General features: G+C 31.5%; 1 protein-coding gene and 1 long non-coding RNA gene across 2 annotated transcripts in view; one reads left to right on the top strand and one right to left on the bottom strand.

The window, feature by feature from the left end:
• Positions 1-20,930, top strand: part of LOC105146197 (uncharacterized) — a 118,422-nt gene that overhangs the window by 54,472 nt on the left and 43,020 nt on the right. The gene's annotated exons all lie outside the window — the stretch shown is intronic.
• The window catches only part of LOC147910334 (uncharacterized), a 42,351-nt gene continuing 33,611 nt past the window's right edge, over positions 12,191-20,930 (bottom strand). Inside the window, exon 3 of the long non-coding RNA XR_015544322.1 lies at positions 12,191-12,537. This is a non-coding gene — a long non-coding RNA (uncharacterized LOC147910334). The remainder of the gene's footprint in view (positions 12,538-20,930) is intronic.

Genomic DNA, 20,930 nt, shown 5'->3' on the forward strand with positions numbered 1-20,930 from the left:
CAATAATATCATCGAAACTTATCAAATGATAAAGATATATTTTACGAGTAAAATTCACAATATTATCTGAATGGATTCATCTGAATGTATTAATGGAACCTATTCTTATTGTGTTACCACATTTGCTTCAACAAATAAATTTTTTCAAAAGGTCGTGATCTTCATAGTACTCATTTTTCACGTATATCCCTTCGGGATTGTACCGTTGGCACGTACGTTAAAAGACAACGCTTTCTGAAGAAAGGGGTTGGTCTCGGCATTAAAAAGAGTTGGCCCAGATTTAAGGGCAGGCTCTGGTCTACCATTGGCCGATAACTGGAGCGAGCCCCAAGGGTGGATCTGATTCTCTATCTCACGTAGCTCCAAAGTATCGCCGGTCGCGAACCGAGTCCTATAATTTGATTCGAAATTCTAGACTAACGGCCGCCGGGCACTTTGAATCTTCGATTATGGTAACTGGTACTTGGAATTCAGATCGTTTCTGGACATGGTCCAGGAATGTGCAAAGTGCTCACGTACGACGTAACGGTGAAACGATCGCGCGCCCGAGAGAAGAATACCTCGCGATCGTTTCGAGTTTCCGCCAACGATCTGCGTAACTTCATAGACGCGTATCCATTTCTCCTGGAAATTTTTCTGACAGCGACATTTATCCTATCGATCGCAAGGTCGGGTAGCGCAACAATGGCTCAACTGGAACAAAGATCGAATGATACGAAATGGGCGGCTCAGATAGAAAAGATGAGTGAGTATGAGACTCCGCATGATTTTTTTATGGGACACGTATGCGCTTGCGCTTATTTAGTATTGTTGGAAATTGATTTTTTCATATGTTGGTAAATAAGTAGAAGTACGTTGCAATGAAAAATATGTCAAAGGCACATAAATTATAAAAAAATTATAATTAATGTGTTAATTATATTTGAAACAATTTATCATAATTAGATGCCACAATGATTTGTATTTAATCTGCTATTTATACAAAGTAATCTTATATTTTTTAGTGATGAATTTTTTATGAAAATATATTACACATTCTGTCAGAAAGAAATAGATCTTTGATTTTTGTGTATGTTTTTTTGCTGGAAAATTTATCTTTAAAGTGAATAAACAATATCTTTGTAAATATTTTTATCAAAGTAAATAATTTAATAAACACTTTTTGTTTGAATTTGAAACTGTGAGATTTAAAAATATTATTAGGCATCAAGACTCGCTTTGATCAAATATAGTTGTGAATTTTTGCTAATTTGTGTTATTTTTATCAATTTTTTTATTACGTCTCTGACAGTTAACTGATATGAACTGATGCGTTACTTTCTCAAATTTCTTCTTTCATTCAGAATTTCTCGGTACGAATGTCTGTATCGCGAACGATCGATATGTACTTTCCTGATTCAGAATTAATTCTACCTATGACGGAATCGTGTAATCACATTGAATTTCCCAGATTCCGACATTTGTAAGGAAAATACACTACTCCGTCAGAAAATTTTTTTCATGATTCAGCTAAATAATCCTGTAAGCATTAATGTTTACAAATTTTTTCAAATCTCCTAATAATTAAATTATCAAATTTGTTATTAATAACCTTGCTTATCGTCATTTTAAGGGGTAGATTTTTTATATATAGATTTTTTATGTTAGATTGTATTGCATTATATAAAATTTTTTATTATATGGATTCATCGAAACAATATTATTTTTTTTTTAAGTAGAAAAGAAGGTTTTCTTAATGTTACATTTGTATCACTAGGTGCTATATAAATATAGATGCAATAAAAAACATCCTTTCTTATCTAAAGAAATAATACGACATTTAGGGAGTGTCATTTCGGTGGATCCGTACGTTAGAAAATTTCGCGATGAGTCATTGGGTACTCTCAAACCTTCGACAATATGTACGTGTCTCGATATGCGTGCAGACACGCACTCTGGAAAGCACATGATTCATCGAATGAAACTCACAATCAGGCAATCTGCATTAACAATGCACCGATTCTGAGAGCTCGCCATTTTTCCCTGCGTCTTCATCCTCCACTTTCCTCATTTCGTTCTCTTCTTCTTCCTCTTCATTCTCTCGTCCCTCACTATACTATCTACCGTTTCTGCACGATTGCCCCGTTAGACGCTGACATGGCCCGTGACCACGTACACCGATTACTGATATTGTTCGTGAACCGATTCGCTTAAAAATATATTTGAAAATCAGTCAATTCTTTTATTTATACAGCGATTTATGCAGTGTTTTATTCAAGTGATTTTTAAATAGAGATATATTAGAATGGATATATCAGATTAATTTCTAAAACAAAATTGTTAATTTATCTCTCATAATTTGTCATAATAGGCTGCATTTGCAAAGTGTTAACAAATAATAAAGTTCAAATTAAGTAAAATATTTTTAGTACAAAAAAAATAATACAAAAAAATCTTATTATATATTATACTTTTTAAAATAAAAATTCACAAGATAAGATATATATACATATGTATAATAAAAAAAACTAATACAAGTACTTCTACTTTATAAACAAGACAAACGTGAATTTGCACATTACATACAATATATAGTATTGAAAAAGATAATTCTATTGACTGCTTCCTTAACAGCAGTCAGATATTTCAAATGAGATGACCTGACTTTTCTTATTGTAAGATTGATTGTCGTAGTGAGAGACTATTTACGTGCCCTCATATTCGGATCGCGTTTCTTCTGTACGGAACAAGCAAACTTCTCGTGCAACCACTGAAGCACAAGAAAGTAAATATATATCAGGAGATAACGGAGTTCTCTCTTTATAGAGATGGAAGTCTACTACATAAGATATTGACAAATACAAGTTGACATAATCCATCATTTAATTAAAAATACATATATTATTATATATTTTTAATTATTTTTTATTTGTTATATTTAAAAGATTATTTGAAGGATTGAACAAATGATCACTTTTTGTAATTTTCTGCAAAAACTATAAACTTTTAAAAGAACATCTATTTTTATGTAAATATATGTATAATAATTAATAAATATTTTAGATTAAAATATTTAATAATAACGTACAATTAGAAAAAATTTTGTTGATATGTGATCAACGAAAATCTTTTTGTTGTCTTGACCAAAATTTAGTTAACAAAATTTTTTGTTAGGATAGCACAAAAATTTTTGTCACATATTATATATATTATATATAGAAGAAAGGCCCCTATTATGAGATACTGAGTTCATTTTAGGTAAATGAAGTTTATAGGCAGAATTTTAAAAAATAATAGGTCATTTTGAAGAGAATTTAATAAGCTTTAAGATGACATTACATAAAGTTTAATTCAAATTTCATTTTTTTTGAAAATTGAAGAAATGTAAAAAGTGAGCAAATCGCAAAGTCAAAAAATTGTGCTCCTAATATGAAATGCCCCGAGAAATCGATAGTAAAACGCAAAGTATATCAGTATTGCAATTAAAAAACTTTATTTAATGTTTCTAAAATACAAACAACCACAGCCAGCGTGCGCGAAAAATGAGCATGCAATAGATACCCAGAACTCGTTTTCAAGTAATTGGACTTAAGCATCGCAGATATAGGCACTTGACATTCATTCCAGTTATCTTTTTTATTATTGTACAGTAACATTTATATTGTACAGTAACATATAGAAATATGAGTTATTTAATATTAGGAATATCCTGGACATCTCATGTTACGATTTCCACGTCTTATAGTTTTACGATCATCAAATCTAACTTCTGTAATTAAATAATTCAACATATTCCGTATTTTTCTATTAGTACGACCTTACTCTATCACTACATAAAGAATTTATTGCCCAATATTTATTTATTAAATAATAAAAGGTTTAAATGCTCATCTCAATGAAACTTGACATTCAAATTCTAAAATCTTGTTTTACAATAACTACAGGCATGATCTAACAATGAATTTTCTACTAAATAGTCAATCCAAGAGCAATAAATTCATGATGGAACTAATAGATAACGTTTATTAGTTTAGCAGAAACGCCACTATCTCATATTAGACGTCTATCTCATAATAGAGGGCTTTCCTCTAACAGTTTTGTTGTCCTAAATAAAAATTTAGTTATTCTAACCAAATTTTAGGATAATAAAAAGATTTCTCTTGATCACATATCAAGAAGATTTTTTTCTGAGTGTAGATATAGAAATAGAAAGCTAATACGTTAAATGACGATGCTCTCTCTCCAACCTCAGGTATCCGCTTCATTATATTATACATTACAATGCTTTCTATTGTATCCAACAGCATCATTCTTTTTCTGTAATTGTGAAAATTTCTTTTTTGGCCGTTTCCCTAATTCTGTTTCTTCGTGATAGCTTTCTTCGTTTAGGAGAAGCATAAAAACGTTGGTCTTAAATTCGGTCTATGTGGATTGTTAAAGCTTATTATGTCGACCTGACATTTCGAAATAACAATGGACCGATGTTGACAGCATCCAAAACAATATTTATAACCATACAATGTCGTTTACTTCTGTATAAAAAAATTAACACGGAAATTTTGTAGTTATACACTCTAAATTTCTTGAAGTGAGATTTCAGTTATAAATGTCAAAATATATTTTTATTTATTTTTATCTCAAAGACTAATTTTAGGCTCTTTTCGAACAATAATTTTATTTTAGAACGGGTGTGAAAAATAGTAATCCAAAAAGTTTTTTCCAGTTATAATTTAATAAAACGTTGAATACATGTTCCAGTTTTAGTTTCGATTATTTGACTAATGAAGAAGAAATATAAAAATTACAGTTTTTTAACGGTCTTTTTTCAGTTATAACGTACGTAGTACGTTACTCGCGTGGGAGAAGTATAATTATTAAATGACTTTTTTAAATATTTCTTCCATTAATTCTATTAATCTTTATTCTATATTTATTCTATATATATATATATATATATACACATATATATCGAAAGAGAAGTAACAAGTAAACATATATTATTTAATACAATTTTATATGTGTACTATGTGCATGGATTCAAATTATAATTGCGATGATAATATGAGTGAGTGAATGAGAGTGAGTGAGTGAGTGAGTGAGTGAGTGAGTGAGTGAGTGAGTGAGAGAGAGAGAGAGAGAGAGAGAGAGAGAGAGAGAGAGAGAGAGAGAGCGAGAGAGAGAGAGAGAGAGAGAGAGAGAGAGAGAGAGAGAGAGAGACTATATTACTGATTGCACTAGAGAAGAGTTCACAGAAGAAAATTTATCTTTCTCCTTCCAATGTGGAGGGAATGGAATTAATTATAAAGAATAGATAGGTTAAAAACCAGAAAATAACGGAAAAAAATCGAAAATAATTTTATTGGTTTATTTGTAATTTCGGTATTATAAACTTTATAAAATTTAGTATCGATTCAAAAAATCAATTAAAAAAAAAGAATGGTTTCAATTTTGATTTCGTTTTGATGCGAAGCTCTAATAAAAAATCTCACAGTGCTGTGTCTTTTATGTCTATCCTGTATATACAGTTTTTTCTGACGGGATACAGAATTCTATTGCGTCTGGTGATAGTGTCATATTGCTCACAGGTGAGCAGCTTTAATGGTCATACTTGACAAGAAATATTGTAAGATATTTTAAAATTTACGAAAAAACATAAAAATGTTTTTTTTATTTGTACCAAAATAATAGAAAAGAAATCTATGTAATAATTTATTGGATTGTAGCATTTTAATAGTATTGCTCTAACACTGTTTTTTTAATTGCCGATGTTTTCAATTAAAAAGCTAACTGTTAATCAACCAATATGTACTGATCTGGTTTTTTTCTTGTATTACTTGTTTCATTATAATTATATTATAACATTCCATGTATTCTCATAAAAACAGTTAGAGACTTAATATTCTAAACATAGATGAAACACAGATATTGTGAAGAGAACAGTCACGTAAGGCATATACTTCGTCATGAAGATCAGGCTAGATTCTGTATCTGTACTTTCTTTAGAGCTAAATTCTATTTGTCTAAGCTTCTGTTTTTCGGACGTTCAGTCAAATAAAAAACAATATAGAATGCTCGGTTGTTCAGAGTTTTATGATCTTCATGGCGATGAGATGTGACAAGACACAATTACAATGATTCAAGATTATTATAAAATTTTCTTGTATAATAAAAATTTTTAATTTTATGTACAAGTCTGTACAAATTACATTTTTATAAATTAAATTTTTCAAAATTATTTTATTTAATAATTAGTTTACGAGATAAAAGTGAAACTTAGAAATATTAAAAATACAGAAAAGATTTATTTTTGAATAAATATTTAATGTGCTTCTTTTCCAATATTTTCTCCTTCTTATTTATTATTCTTTTATTAAACACATTTGAATAATAATATATTAAATAAAATATAATGCTTATAAAATATTGATTCAATGATTATACTATCGAGCTTAAGCAAAGTCCACAAACATTGATACATTCTCTAAAATTCTTACAGATTTGATTTATATTTGTACCTTTCTCTCTTTCTCTCACTTTTATCAATAAAAATGAGGTGTAAATACAGATCTTAATTTTCTTGACCTGGAATTATTCACATATAAAAGAATTGGTCTCTTTCTCACTAAAGAAATCGATTGAAATATTGAATGCGCGAGCAGAATAGTTTGAACAGAAATGGTTGGTGAACGTACGAAGAAATTTTCCGGAAAACAAGCGCGCTCTTGACCACGGCACCATAGCGAGCCCATTTCAGGAAGAGAGAGGCTGGGCTCTATTCGATGTTCGCGGATATTATCAGCACACGCATTCTTAGTAATCATTATGGGCAAAAAAATGCTCATTCGACGAAATATGTCGATTTAAAATTAAAATCAAAATTAAAATCTAATATTATTTTTATGTTACAGTAGAATTATTACAAAAATAGATAAAGATATTCTAAAACTTCAAATATCTAATATGTCAATGCCTTAAATTAAATGAATCAAATATTATTATAAACGAGAAATTAGAAAAAGAGAAAAGAGTGCTGCATTTGATTAACCTATCATCTGCCATTCCATTTCGGTTATAAAATGATAGAACATTAAGATTATTTTGATATAAATAATTTACACAGTAGAATATACTTTAAACAAAAATGACTATTTAAATAAGATAATTTAAATTTGACCAAAAAAATCTAATTTTGTACCCAAAATATATGCATTAGAATCTTTTTCGAAACAAAAATTATAATAGATCTAATGCTAAAGCTAATGTCAAATTTCATGTTATATAAGCGTTATGTCGAGATTTCACGAAAGATTCATCCGTGGATGAGGAAAGCTGAGGAAAGTCTAAGTGAGATTATTTCAGCAATCTTGATGGCGGGACAGATTGGACGTGCTATTAATGAGCAACATAGTGCGCGTCGTATCCGTGCGAGTGTCCAGTCAGATTACGTAAAGCTAGACGCGTTTATTGCACAGCAAACTTTTGCTAATTAGCGCGGGAGAAACCGGCGACCAGCCAGCCGAGATACTCGTATGTTCGCGTTCGCCCGAGCAAGCCTAGAGCGGATACAAAGAAGAGGAGAGACATGATTTTTGCCTCGTTAAAATTGTATATATCAATTTGACATGAAAGATCTATTAGTGAATCTCAATGTGACATTAATTGCTATTAAAAAAGTATATATTCTAGATTAATTGAGAAATGAATTTGTAATAATTTTTAACTTCAGGATCTTGTAGAATTTGCAAATCGGTGAAATTTTCTATGTGAGAAAATATTCATTGCAAAATGTTAATTGCCTACGAAGACTTGTCTTATAACCAGAACATCCTGCATTTAATTTAATCTTCGCCTATGTGGCCGCTCTCGCGACGTCGAGCGATTCGTTACGATATGCGCACTTTTGGCACATACTCGAGAAAGCTAAGAGATGCTTCTTGATACCCTCGCGATGTTACGTACGTGTACTTATGTGCAGATTCGGAGCTAAATAATTGGAAATCGTAAGGAATTAAAAACCAGCATAATAATTTCGTAATTAATAGAAACGAGTTAATCTAAATTATTGTAATTTCACATTATACAGATTTTCCAATAAAATACAAAATCACAGTAAAATCAAGATGACATTAAGTTAAAGTCATTTTAGGAAAAATTATAATAATATCATATTTGAAACACTTTTGATGATTTTGTGACAAATATACTTGACAGGATAATGATTTTTAAGTGATTTTTTTTTATCGAATTTATCACAAAATTACGCCAAAAGTGTATCAAATGACGTTATTAAGATTTTATTATGATTTTGATTTTATCCGAGTTATTCATCACCGATAAACTGATAGATAACATAGGGAAGGAGATGAAACTAACTTCAATTAGACATTAAAAATTTTTGCATCGAGCAATATTTACATCTTTGTTTCATGTGTAACACGATAGTTAAATTAAAGCGTTAAAATTTGCTGTATTTTTAAAATATTTTTTCGCGCTATCTCTCTGTTTCAATTTACTAACCCACATCAGATTTCATATCGACAGACAACTTTCGCTCTTTCTTTGATACCGATTTAATCCGTGCTTGATTATACGTATGCAAGCGTGTATGCTCGTAGGTAGCAAAAGCGTGTCGGTGCACGCGGATTGGTACACACGTAGAGACGGGTATACGTAAGAGCATCACGCAGGGTGGCTCATCGGAGAGGAACTAGGAAAGTCTCGAGTGATGAGGAAGCGCTTTTATTTACGACTTGAATTCGTCGAGTAACGAAGGCACGCTTCGCGATTGACCGATAAGACGATGATGAAGTCCGAAATGATGAAGTGAAAGATGGTACGATTTTTTTTTCCTTTATTCGTTATTGCGTATCATCAAGGATAATAATTTCAACATAAAATCGTTTCAACGCATATTAATATATTTTAGCATATTTAATTAATAGTATTATACATTCGCATACCTTTTTGAAATTATTTGCAAATAAATAAAATTTTGAATAATTGCTTAAAAAATTTATAAGAAGTTTACTTAATACCGTTAATGTTAAAAATTGAAAGATGCACAACAAATAATTCTTGAAAATCTTTTTGAAATATTATATTGGAAATTAATTATATTCTATTATGATATAAATGTTAGCATAATTATATACTATATACGTATAAAATAGACTAATTTTCTGTGTCAGGGAAGAGAGCTATGCATTTTGAATGTATCTATTTACAAGTAAATCGAAGGCGCACGACAATCGCGAGCAGGTATCTAATACTTTTTAGAATATAACTTCTCTTCCGGGAAGGAAAAGAAAACACGCCACTGATTTATCTCTCTGGCCGTTCATTTCACTCTCGCCTCTGTAACGCGTTTTACATAGATTCTCACTGCTCGCAAGACTTATAATTACGAGCATTGAAAAGTAACGCTTCACTCTTTGATTTCCATATACGCGTAATGTCCGGCATAATGCTTTATATCGCTGGCTTCCGATTAATTGTCCGCAACAACAATTATAATCCAATGAGAAATGTTTCTCCTTTCCCACATGTGCATTGTACATCAAACTGTTTGTGTAACAATCGTATATATTTCTAAAATTTATGAAACAATGAATGACTTTCAAATCATATTTTATGTCAAAAGAAATCTAAATAATAAATTTTAAGGATCTAATCAGGACAGCTAATCAGGATTTTATCTAATATTAGACGTTTTTATTCAAAAATTATTTTTGAACAACTTAAGGAATATTTAATATCCTATATATGTTTGATTTATTGTTCTTCTACCAAGCTTCATATCAAAATATTAGAATAAATTAAGTTTTAGAAAGTTTAAAAAAAAAAGATCGGAAACTTTCTCTCTAAATAAAAGAAAAAGTACGTATATTATAAGCCATAAGGACAATTTTGTTTTAGCTTTATTGAAATTTTGTTTTCGAGTTTATTTGATAGCAAATACGATAAATTTCTTACATCTGAGCCTAACATTATTAGTTTTTATTATTGATTCAATAATTTTATTGATTCAATGTTGAAATCAATAAAAATACATTTTTTAACATTTACGTGACAAATAGTATTCGAGCAATTACGCCCAAAGATTTGGCATCAGACTTAAGGAACAGGTACCTTACATGACAATGCATACAATTGCGACACGCACGTACGACACGCCGATACGCGCGATAGTATTTACGCAAACACGCACGAAAAAGAACGTGCTGCGTGACTATCGCAGACAAGACATAGCTTGCCATGGGTAAATTAATCGGTCTCGTTATACCTCTTAAAGGTCATACCATGTATGAGTGAGTTTTAAGAAACTAACAAATTCGCCGAATACAGAGAAGGTTCCGCACGAGACGCTTGCGAGAGTCCGGTCGAGATTTTACGTAATTTCGTAATCAAACTATAAAACGTCGTAAATTCTATTAGCCGAGACTTGAACTTCCGCTCGCCGTCTCTCTGCCGTTCTTTCCCTGGCAAAATGATAAAGGTGCTGAATCGTTAATAGCGCTTACTAATGTGTGTATGCTGGGAACTACGTGGCATCCTTTGATAAAAGGATTTTGTCGATCTTTTTCGAATCTTGCTACATGGAATTCTTCTTACACTATTAAAAATGTATCAATTAATTTAAATGACTAATCAGAAGAATTAACGAAATAATTAATTATTAAAATAATAAATATTCTTTTTTAATTAAATCTGATTTAATTAATTTTATATTATCAAATTTCTGTCCTTCTCTTTCTCTTTACATAATTTTTTTTTAAAAAGTAAAAATCTGATAAAGAAGGATGATAAATAAAGCAGGATGTGGTATTTTTCTAAAACCACGTGCCTTATTTTGGTTGCGGATGATATAAAGACAAGTCTTATCGTATCGAATAACAATAAGCCCACGATTTATCTAAGAAGGACATCCTTTCTCAGTATAAAAAAATAAATGTTTAATGCGTACTTTGTTGTTATATACCTAGCTCCATAATAATTCGCATATCTTGTATATACTTTGTCTACATGTTTTCTTATTAAAAAATATTTTGTTAAAGTAACATTGAATTATAAGTAAAAATATAAAAATATACATATAGATAATAGTGTAGAAAAACAAATAATGTTTATAAAAAATACTTTATAATAGAATATAATAAAATTAAAGTAATAAAAAAGTGTAATATATACATGCAGCAGAAGAAAAATAAAACTTATATAATAAAGAAGAAAGTAGAAAAATTGAGCGTTCGGAAGAAAACATTAACACGGTCTTTGAATTCGAGCGCATTCTATGGAACAACATACATTCTCTATAATGTAGAATTTCATCTCAAAGAATTTCATCTCCAGCGATACCCTCTGCCACCGAGTGACCGTCTCGAATCGTATATAGATAAACATTTCCGGAGGGAGAAAACCATAGGACTTTACTGTACATACAGGACCGGTCGGATAAACAGGAAATAATGCCTGAAGGGAGATTAGAAAAGATGCATGAGTCACAAGGAGCACCTACGTGATAAGTGTCGCGCCCTTTTTACTGTTGTACTTGACCTCGTCTCATCTCTTGACGGATCGTTTCTTTCGAGCCTGTTTGCTCGAATTCGAGATTGTCGGCTTCGCCGACGGGGTCGGCCAACGGCATCACGCGACGTCTAACACGTGCCGTTTGACCGCTTCATAATTTTGTACCACTTCCTGCTGTCGGGTCCGCCCGATGCGGCTTGGCTCCTCTCGCGTCTTGTTTCGTCTTCGTTTCCTCTTCCTTTGCTTTTTCGATCTTCGTAAGAGAAACTGAGAAAAAGGAAATGACATATCGCGCATAACAAACGGACACGTCGACCTTATGCTGGTGACGTAATGGCAGAAAATCCGCCAATTTAACAACAAGGTTCAATGTGTTGGCCTTGGTTTAGAGTGTCGACAGATTCCGTAGAGAAACTTTCGTTTAATAATTCTTTCAGTGAATTTCTAAATTATCGAAAGATTTAAAGAAATCTTTTTCTAATATTGATATCTCAATAATATTTAAATTGTTGAAGAAATGACACATTAATTAAAATAGTATGTAGTTAACTAAAATTTTAATCTTTATTGATTCTGGATGAACTTTACTTCGTCAGAATTCGAATAAAATTTTATTAAAACATTTAATATTAAAATTAAATATTTATAAAAAATATAAGAGAAATATCTTTTTTATATTATATATTATTTATTTATATCTACCCAATATTTTGGCATAAATTGGCTGAATGTGTCTCGAAAATTTAGACTTCCGAGGCCGATAGAAGATATATAGATAAAGCAGCAAGAGGTTACAGAGCTATTCATACTCGCAATACCTTTCGCGAATACTTTTCTCATTCGTCTATTACTTCCATTCTTATCCGCTGAACGTTGTTTGCGACTGTTGTTCTTGCTTCCGTGCGGCTTCTTTCCTCGGCGTTCCTCTTCTCGAGGAGGCTCACAATCAGAAGAAGGAAATGACGTCCAGCGCATAACAATCTGTCGATGCAACCTCGCTCGGGGCATTGTCACTTTTCTCCCCTTAGTGTTCTGCAAGTATTACGCAATTACTTATCGCGCAATGTTGTCGACGTCTCTTTCGCTTGCGTCAATTAAAAGTCCGTTCAAAAAGTAATATGTTAATGGTGCAACTTATCGGAAAAAGGCAATTTAATGGAAAATAAAAATGTTCTTGCGTAAGGTCAAGTACATTAAATTTAGACGTATTGTCAGTAAAACTGATAATTTATAATAAAATTTGCACTATCTACATTTTACCATCGCTACGTGTCATAAAAAAAGAATAAAATTGAATGAAAATATAAAAAATATTTTCAATGTAATTTTATTACATTTTTTTTTTTTACGTATTTAGAAAAAGATAAAAGAAAACAAAATAGAGGATAGAACAGATTTACTTCGTAAAAGTAAAATGAAGGATCTTTTAACTTTCTATAAAAAAGTCTAGAAATTCTAGAGAGTTTACTTGTGAGACCGTAATGTACCTTTTGAGATCTACATTTTTCTACGGAAACGGATGAGATGACGAGGTTCAAGAGACGGTGACGTCCCCGTTCCCGCGCGTCTCTTCCGACGAAGAGGCTCGTAGCTCAAGAAGGAAATGACGCTTCGCGCATAATAAAGTGTCGATACGTCAAGCCTCTGGCACCGTTGCTTTCCACGAGTGACATGTGACACGCATTACGCGACAGATTGGTATGGACATGCATATCGGAAATTTGATGTCGACGATCGATGACAATCTCATTGCACCAATATGCAGACAGCACATTATGTAGATGCCGAGATATGCCTTTGCGATGCCGCATTATTAATAATTACCATTTTACCGGAAAGAAAACAAAATTATTTCAATTATTATTATTATTGTTATTATTATTATTGTTACAATCGTTCTTTCTCCTGAACTTTTTATTATTTATATATTTCATTATTTTATTTAATAATCTTATTATCATATTCTAAATCCGATGTTATCATATTCTAAATTATATACAGCATGTATTTATGTATTGTACAGGGTGAGTAAAAAGTCCCGATGAAATATATCGAAAACTAAGCTGAAAATAAGAGGAATAATCTCCAATGGCCATCCAAGGTCAGACTGACTAGATTTGTGATTAGATCATTTAAACCTCTACAACTTTTGTAGGAAACATTTCTTTCGAAAACGTTTAGTTTTCAATATTGATTATTAAATTGCTTAGATTTACTAGATATATAGTGATCAGAGACATACAGAGAAATAAAAAATAAATATAAACATTGTTAAATTAATTTGAATTTCGCATTATTATTAAAAATCTCTTGACCAATAAAATTCTTTGCAGCTTGATATAAATAGTCAATAATATTTTAAAAAGTTTATTTTTTGAAATTAAACAAAGAAATCATTTCTGTAGAAAAAACTTCATAAGCATTATAAATCGATATTTTTAGAAGTAAATAGTCACTATTGTTTTACTTTTATTTTTTAGTTTTTATTATTGTAAAAGTAAAACAGTATATATTTAAAAATATATTTTATTTCATCACTGCCAGAAATTCCTAATTTAACACTGCTAAATTATAAATTATATATTATTCAGAAATGTCAAAAAAGGCAATTTAATTTCCTGAGATTATTCGAATCATTATTGTGTCTGCTCATAAAATCCTTTCAAATTATCGTCAGAGATCGTAAATTATTTGAAAGTGTTCACAAGATTCTTATAGAAATGAAATCTTTGTATGTTATAATGAAAAATCTTTTGAACGGAAGAAATGCATATAAATAAGATTTACCCTAAGATTTATTGTAAATAATATGAATTCAAAATTTCGATAGTCATATTGCAAAAACGATCCCTTTTATATTTGCCTTTGAAATATAATGACAGAGCCTTTTATCCGTCATGCTCATGGCTTTAAATAGTTAAACTATAATACTTTGATTTCTGCTGAAACTATAATTCTAACAAAGCTTGATATTATGGATAATAATCCTCCTGTTAATTCCATTTTGTATCCGGTCTTGTAACTCTTAACCACAGTGTAACTATTGTTAAGATTCGAGGTACAGGAAGGCTTTTTCTAAAGATTAATAGCAGCTATATTTGACAGCTTGATTTTACCGAGTTATTAATAATATACAAAAGGATTTTTCTATACAGCGTTAAGAATCAATATAGGAGAAAATTTTTCTATATACAAAAGAATCCTTTCTATATCTCGATTCTCAATGATGCGCGACGTGAAAACTGAGCTGTTATTGTATATAGAGATTAATAGCAGCTTGAAATATTTGACAATTCAATTTTCATGTCGTGTGTATATTTCATTCTGAAGATTTCTCATTGTGTTATAAGATTTCATCTTTTTTGCACATAATTTTTCAAATAATGATATGGGTTTATTGCCTTTCTGACGGATGAATTTTTCAACTTTATGAATGGACAGCCACAATGACTATCCGAATAACTTCAAGAAGTTTGGTTCTTTAGTATTTCGTGAATAATATAATTGCTATGTTAGAGTAGGAATTGCTAGCAGTTGTGACTAAATAAAATGTACTTTTAAATCTATACTTTAATATTTTTTACTTTTATAATATTCCAAAAATATCAATTTTTAATGCCACTGCTCTATTTTCTACGGAAATTACATCTTGGTTTAATTTTAAAACAAAACAAATTTATTTATATGGACCATTTAGTTATATTAAGTTAAATTCTGTTGATCAAAAAGATTAAATAATAGTACAAAATTCAAATTAATTTCGCAGTTACCGTTTTAGCGATAATTATACTTATTTTTTATTCTTATTGTATGTGTGACTCTCCGAGCTACGTGAATTGTATTGTATTTAACACATACATCTCAAATGTATGTTAAACGTTATTATGCGTACACTGTACATATTTTGGTCATTCAGCTCTGATTAAACTTCCTGAAAGATTTTTGACATTGAAAGATCACGACGTGTTTCCTGTTGCCAGCACAGCGACACCGTATCCGTGGTATATAAAGATCGGTGGATATGACGCTTGCGAGTGTATTTTTTCGCTATATGCATACATCTCATGATGTTCAGATCAAATGACGTGGACCTTGCGCAATCTGCGGCTTCGCCGCCTCGTCTTTCGGCTTCGGGATGTTCCGAAGGTCCGGAAGTCGCGGTCTTTGATGGAATTCGCTTATGCGACGCCGTGTGCCAGCCAGTATAAAAAAAAAATCGATGAGAGCGCGATCTCATGCATCGACACACGCATGTCACATTCACGCGCGTGCCTGCTTTCTGATACATTAGTTTCTGATTTCTGAGCGAGCTGCTGCCTGCGATCTTTCTGAATAAATAATAAATCTCGGAACGTATTTGTATGTATAATACTATATGCAGACATTTATTTATAATACGAATTTTTTAATGATCTTACACATAATTATAAATGAAATTTTTAACTCGGCATTATTACTAAGATGAGTTATGATAAATAAATTTATCGTTTTATTAAATTAAAGAATATTATATACACTCTAAATTTCTTGCAGTGAACTCTCACTCCAAGAGAGTGGAAATATAATCATCCTTGAAAAAAAAGTAAAAATATTTGATTTCTTGAAAAAGAGTGACAATTTTCACTCTTTTTAGAAGTTTTATTCCTTTAGAATGAAACATTTCACTCTAAAGAGTCAAAAATTGTACTCTTTTTCAAGAAGTAAAATATTTTCACTTTTTTTCAAGGATGGTTGTATTTTCATTTTTTTGGAGTAAAATTTTATTACAAAAAATTTGACACACATACACACACACACACACATATATATATATATATATATATATATATATCATAATTTATATACATAGATATGTAATATATCGTATATCAGTTACAATATGCGAATACATTTTATTATGCTTATTTTACTTTCATCTTTGCGCGCTTTACGATAGTAATATATTACGTATAATTATACCAAATTTCACCATACTTATTCAAGAGTACGAACTATCTTCTTGGCAGTTGCAACGTATTATTGCGTATTACTGCGTTTCAATTTTTAATTTTTTTACAATTGCTGAATTACCCGATGAGAGGCGAGACGTTTCTTTCCCTTTCCCCGGGATTGCGAAATCATCAGTCGTGCTTCCCGTGCATCGGTTTCGGATTTCCGAGCGAGTCAATGCGAACGGGCACTTTCTTTATTCGCGCACATAAGCTTATCGTGCGCGCGTGTGCGTGCACGCGGCGATACACCGCGTGAGTGTGTACGCAGCGTGGGTGCACTTACACCGTCGCATCGTGGCTCGTTGCTAAGGAAAGTATTTCAAAAATTGCGCAAAGCCGTGTCTTGTGTGACAATGCGGAAAGAGAACGTTGGCGTCACCACGCCGAGAATCGGATCACCGGACGGAGTGCACTGCAGCCGATGGCGAAACTCCGAATTTTGCATTCGAACGAATTCCTTACGCGATACGTACGAGAGTACGAGTCGAGCGAGTTTCTCAAAATTCTTCGCGAGAACGCACCGGAACGATTATTTTTTAATCTCCGCAGAGATTAGGGGATAACTGAATTTATTGCGAGAGTTGAACTGATCAATTCTATAAAAAAAAAAAGTAAGAAGAATATTGATAAAATTATATACAATTTGAAATTGTAAATTTGGAAAAAAAACGGAAATAATTGGTTCGATTTCTGAAAAATTTAGTTAAAATTCTTGATTTCATTCAAAAAGAACGGGATATATAGCTATGCACTCATCCTAATTATGAAATTGATATTCTTATAGTTAAAGATAATATTCAAAAATATTTTACAAATTAGATCAACTTTCTCCTATAAATCTGAAGAAAAATACGAAAGAATTAATAAAGCGCCGAACGAAGAAAAATTATTATTTATCATAAAATTTGATCTTGTTTGCCACAAAATTTAATTCTAGAGCATGCCCTCGATTTAATTCAGCAATTTGGGCGTATTAACAAAATGGCCAAGTAATTGCAGACAATGTCAACGATTACCCGCTTTCTACTCTAGAACATTATCTTTATTATCTAATCCTATATAAGCAGAATTTCATATATATATATAGATACAGATAAGTTATGTTAACCAGCGGAGATAAATCTTTCGGGGATAAGCCATTTGAATACAAATGTGGCGATAATTGAAATCTCTCTTTTTTTTCTTCAGTTACAGGAAGGCATGCTGAAAGAAGGGAAAATTTCGAGATAAAGGAACATCTCATAAAATCGGCGACGTATATCCCCCGCCGTCGTGCAATCGTAATGCGTATGCGTGCACGCAGCTACTATTACTGTAATGACATGTTTCGCGAATTTATACGACAAGACACATTTGCGACAATAAGTAACAGAAATGAGTGTAACGTTACGGTAATGACGGGGGGCCGATTCGAGTGAGGTAGATAGAATTCGCGGACATGAGGATGATAGAAGTCTCGCGTGCAAACCGTGTTTTCCGAAGGTAACTATGTTGGCGTTGCGTTATCGGGTTACGCGATCGCACGTAGACTAACGACACGAGGTGGTCGGGATAAAATAGATTCGCACGATTAAAATGATAATCAGCGTCATAATCGTGACAAAGCATTGCGTCTTACATATTTTTATCGCTCTTACGCGTCTCTTTAATTTGTGTTGATTTGACAAATTGCTCTCACTTTTTAATCTTTAAACATATAATAATTTGCAAGTTTTTTTTATATGTATTGTGTATATATATATATATATATAAATGTAGAATATAATCTTGTTTTTTTATATTGAAACGTATAAATGAATTTTTTTATTCGAGATTAATACGACGCACAATTTCGAATAAATTGATGGTCAATTCATAATTTTGCTGATTAATTTTATTTATTAATTTTAAATATTTTGTATTATTAATTTATTTTTTAAATTATATAAATGAATTATTATATATAAGATATTTAATATTAAAAAAAAATAAATATAATTTATTTATATAAATTATATAAATAAATTGTATCTATTTTCTTAAATATGTTTTATTTATAATACTAGTTAGTTATATGAAATGGAGCGCCGAATGGACGCTCTAATTCGTAATGTTAAAAAGGAAGACTCATATGATTTCCTCTTATAAATTTCCTTCCTTTTTAAAATTTTTAATGCGAATGTAGAAACTGGCAGAGTACAGGTAATACCGTAATATTATAAAAAAATACGAGAAATGAATTAATGAGAAGGGGAAACAGGGAACTTGGGAAGGGGAAACAACAGAATCTTTGACCGTGAGAGAAGATCACCATAATCGTAATTAAACGAGTTTTAGCATTTTCGTATATCTTATAAAATCTTATTGATCTACTCAACGTTTCCAAGGTTACGCTTTACGAGGTAAAATATATGCGTGCTGTAATGCGCATATCTGGTATAAAACTACAAAGTTCAAGTAGTCAGTTTTCAATCCTACTTTTAATTTTTATAATTACTTTCAGACTGCTCTTCATTCGCTAAAATTTCTCATTGTGATCGTAAAAGTAAACAAAAATTTTAGAGTTAGCAGTAAAAAAATGTACAGTACTCTCTGTGATAGTAATATAACCATCTTCAATATGTTTCATTGTTTTCTCAATTTCACGTAGTTATTTATTCATTGCGTGTCTATGTATCACACCATTATCTCGGTGATGTATAATAACTCATTAAAGCAAGCTATTTTCTTTGGATTAAGATTGTATCTTCGATAAACTCGTAGCCGAACATCATCCACTGACAATCATCTTCTTCGTTGAATTTCCGGTGTTCATAGAGCTATAGACGGAACAAAGTATCCGCATATCCATTAGTCTCGAATCAGTGTTGATACAAATTTTGCTCCAGAAAGAATCGAATCGATATTACTCTTTTTATCATGCCATCACGTTATAAGAATTATCATTATTTCTTATAAATCACTTTTCTATATTTTGTACATCGTATATACGTGTTAAATACTCTTTAAATTCTTTGGAGGGAATTTCACTTTAAACAGTCTTGAAAATTGAGCCAGTCTTGAAAAAAAGTGGTTCAAAGTCCAACATTTAAAAATGAGATTTCACTCTTCAGAATGACAACTCACTTAAAAAATTTTAGAGGGTACCTATCTACTTTTAAAAATATGATGCTAAAACACCCAATGATAATTTTCAACGGCTCGGCCCTGGCGAGTATCGAATCGCGACGCCGAACCGCATCCTCCGCTTAAACAGGAGGAGTAGAGAAGCAAGGAGAGCAGCGGGAATTGATTTGCGGTACGGTTGCGCGAGTTAACGACAGGAGGAAGCGGAGAATCGTGCCTCTCCCGGAGCAGAATCTCCGGGCGTGAGCGGAAAATCGGCGTACCGTGAACGCGCATCTCGCAAGACTGCCTCTCCCGCCGCCCGTTCGACCTGAAGCGCGGCATCATGCGAGGAGCGACGAGGAGCAGCTCGCATGCGGGCACAAAGAATTATTACATCTTCGCGGTCTGGTGCGCGAGCGACGAGGCAGTACTGTTCTTAGTCATGCTATATCCAAAAGTGGATTCTGAACACTTGACGGCAGGAAGCCGGCACGCTCGTTGTCGGATTACGGAGATTACGGAGGGACTCTCTTTGAGAATCCTAGGAAGGATCCTCGCTTCCTTTATCTGTACCTGTAAAAATTAGGAAACTTTCTACAATAAGCCATTAGTAATAAATCAAGAACTAGAAACTGATCGAGATATATTAGGTCGGGGAAAAAGTTTCTTCGTATTTAAAAAAAATTTTTTGCAAAAGTTTTTCATTTGTTGCAAAATTTTCGTTACAATTATATTATTCGTTGGAGCAAAGTTTTAGCTTTAAGAAATCTGTTTTTTAAATTGCGGTGGGATGATTTTTATCGGAGTTACGAGCAATCAAAGTTAGAATGCTCCTTTATTTAATTCGCGAATAACTCAGTAACAAAAAATTATAAGAACATTTTTAAAAAATGATTTTGTAGGAAAAGCTTCGAGCTTTTACGATAGGTAGTCGAAAATTTTTGTAAATTTTTTTTGGACACGTGAGAGACTCTCAAAGTGAAAAGAAAAATTTTCATCTTTTTCAGCTCGCAGTTTTTTTAATGTAAAAATTATCAAACTCACAGAAACTGAAAAAATATAGTAATTTTTCGAAAGTAGAGATTTCAAGCTTTAAAACTCTTTTTTTAAATTGAAATTTCATTTATTTTTGACGAAGATATTGTATATACAATTTTGAATTAAAAAATACGAAGAAACTTTTTCCCCGACCCAATACAATAGAAATATAAGAAGAATAATTGACTAATAATAATTGGTCAATTTCTAGCTTTTGACTTTTGATTTTTTATTATTATAGTTTATTGTAGAAAACCTTTAATATTTAATTTTACTACTAACGTAGTGTTTGGAGATAATAGATTAGTT

Source organism: Acromyrmex echinatior, chromosome 3 (assembly GCF_024713525.1).
Source record: "Acromyrmex echinatior isolate Ae372 chromosome 3, ASM2471352v2, whole genome shotgun sequence".
NCBI lineage: Eukaryota > Metazoa > Arthropoda > Insecta > Hymenoptera > Formicidae > Acromyrmex > Acromyrmex echinatior.